We start from the raw sequence: 2,470 nt of genomic DNA on the forward strand, positions 1-2,470 counted from the left end.
GCTCATCCACCTGCTGCTGATCCATGATCACCTGCTGAAGCTTGGCTGGCCATTGGCCATGTCTAGTGTTTTGGACTGGAGCTTTCTTTGAAAGCTTGGTTGGCTAGTGAGCCATGTCTAATTCCTGGACTGAAGCTTTAGACTAACATGGCAAGATTCCTGGAATTCATATTAAAAATTTTGGAATCCTTATTTTTTCTTTTAAATTTTCGAAAAATATAAATAAAAATCCAAAAAAATTAGAAAATCATAAAAATAAAAAATATTTTGTGTTTCTTGTTTGAGTCTTGAGTCACATTATAAGTTTGGTGTCAATTGCATGTGCATCTAGCATTTTTCGAAAATATCATGCATTCATAGTGTTCTTCATGATCTTCAAGTTGTTCTTGGTAAGTCTTCTTGTTTGATCTTGATGAATTTTTGTTTTGTGTCTTTTCATGTTTATCATATGCATTCTTGAATTCTTAGTGTCTAAGCATTAAGGAATTCAAAGTTTGGTGTCTTGCATGTTTTCTTTGCATTAAAAATTTTTTCAAAAATATGTTCTTGATGTTCATCATGATCTTCATAGTGTTCTTGGTGTTCATCTTGACATTCATAGCATTCTTGCATGCATCACATGTTTTGATCTAAAAATTTCATGCATTGCATATTTTTCATGTTTTTCATAAAAATTTCAAAAATCAAAAAAAAAAAAAATATCTTTCCCTTTTTCTCTCATCAAATTCGAAAATTTGGATTGACTTTTTCAAAAATTTTTAAAAATCAAGTTGTTGCCAATGAGTCAAATCAAATTTTCAATTTGAAAATCTTATCTTTTTCAAAATCTTTTTCAAAAATCTTTTTCTTATCTTTTATACCAAATTTTCAAAAATAACATAATCAATTAATGTTTTGATTCAAAAATTTGAAGTTTGTTACTTGCTTGTTAAGAAAGATTCAAACTTTAAGTTCTAGAATCATATCTTGTGATTTCTTGTGAATCAAGTCATTAATTGTAATTTTTAAAATCAAATCTTTTTCAAAACTAATTCTATCATATCTTTTCAAAAATATCTTCTTATCTTATCTTTTTCAAAAATATATTTTCAAAATATCTTTTCTAACTTCCTAACTTCTTATCTTTTCAAAATTTGTTTCAACTAACTAACTAACTTTTTGTTTGTTTCTTAACTTTTTCAAAACCACCTAACTAATTCTCTCTTTCTAATTTTCGAAAATACCTCCCCCTTTTTCAAAAATTTCTTTTTAATTAACTAATTATTTTTATTTTTATTTTTTTATTTCAAAAATTTTCGAAAAAAATACTAAACATTTTTCAAAAAAACTATTTTCAAAAATCACTAACTCTTTTTCAAAATAATTTTCGAAAATTCCCTCCCTCTCTCTCATCCTATTCTATTTATTCATTCATATCCTAACATCTCATCTCACATCTCAATCCTCATCACAGTTGTGTTTCTTCCATTACATTACATTCTTTGTCTCCCCCTCTTCTTCTACTCACACAGGGATCCCTATACTAAGGTATAAAGGATCTCTATTATTATTATTATTTTTCTGTGCATTCTTCCTTGTCATATGAGCAGGAGCAAGGATAAGAACATTCTTGTGGAAGTAGATCCAGAACCTGAAAGGACTCTGAAGAGAAAATTAAGAGAAGCTAAAATACAACAATCCAGAGATAACCTTTCAGAAATCTTCGAACAGGCAGAGGAGATGGCAGCCGAAAATAATAATAATGTAAGGAAGATGCTTGGTGACTTTACTGTACCTAATTCCAATTTACATGGAAGAAGCATCCCCATTCCTGCCATTGGAGCAAACAACTTTGAGCTGAAACCTCAATTAGTTTCTCTGATGCAGCAGAACTGCAAGTTTCATGGACTTCCCTCTGAAGATCCTTTTCAGTTCTTAACTGAATTCTTGCAGATATGTGATATTGTAAAGACTAATGGAATAGATCCTGAAGTCTACAGGCTCATGCTTTTCCCTTTTGCTGTAAGAGACAGAGCTAGATTATGGTTGGATTCTCAACCTAAAGACAGCCTGAACTCTTGGGATAAGCTGGTCACGGCTTTCTTAGCCAAGTACTTTCCTCCTCAAAAGCTGAGCAAGCTTAGAGCTGATGTTCAAACCTTCAGACAGAAAGAAGGTGAATCTCTCTATGAAGCTTGGGAAAGATACAAACAGTTGACCAAAAAGTGTCCTTCTGACATGCTTTCAGAATGGACCATCCTGGATATATTCTATGATGGTTTATCTGAGCTATCAAAGATGTCACTGGACACCTCTGCAGGTGGATCCATTCACCTAAAGAAAACGCCTGCAGAAGCTCAAGAACTCATTGACATGGTTGCTAATAACCAGTTCATGTACACTTCTGAAAGGAATCCTGTGAGTAATGGGACGCCTATGAAGAAGGGAGTTCTTGAGGTTGATATTCTGAATGCCATATTGGCTCAGAATA

General features: G+C 32.1%; 1 non-coding gene across 1 annotated transcript; it reads right to left on the minus strand.

Annotated features, from left to right (window-relative positions):
• Nucleotides 1–2,115: 2,115 nt before the first annotated feature.
• LOC148573944 (small nucleolar RNA R71) lies at nt 2,116–2,223 on the minus strand. The gene has a single exon (XR_015906351.1). It is a non-coding gene; the product is annotated as a small nucleolar RNA R71 (small nucleolar RNA).
• Between the last annotated feature and the right edge of the window lie 247 nt (nt 2,224–2,470).

The sequence above is a fragment of the Arachis ipaensis genome, chromosome B2 (assembly GCF_059453495.1).
Source record: "Arachis ipaensis isolate K30076 ecotype BB chromosome B2, ASM5945349v1, whole genome shotgun sequence".
Classification (NCBI taxonomy): Eukaryota; Viridiplantae; Streptophyta; class Magnoliopsida; order Fabales; family Fabaceae; genus Arachis; species Arachis ipaensis.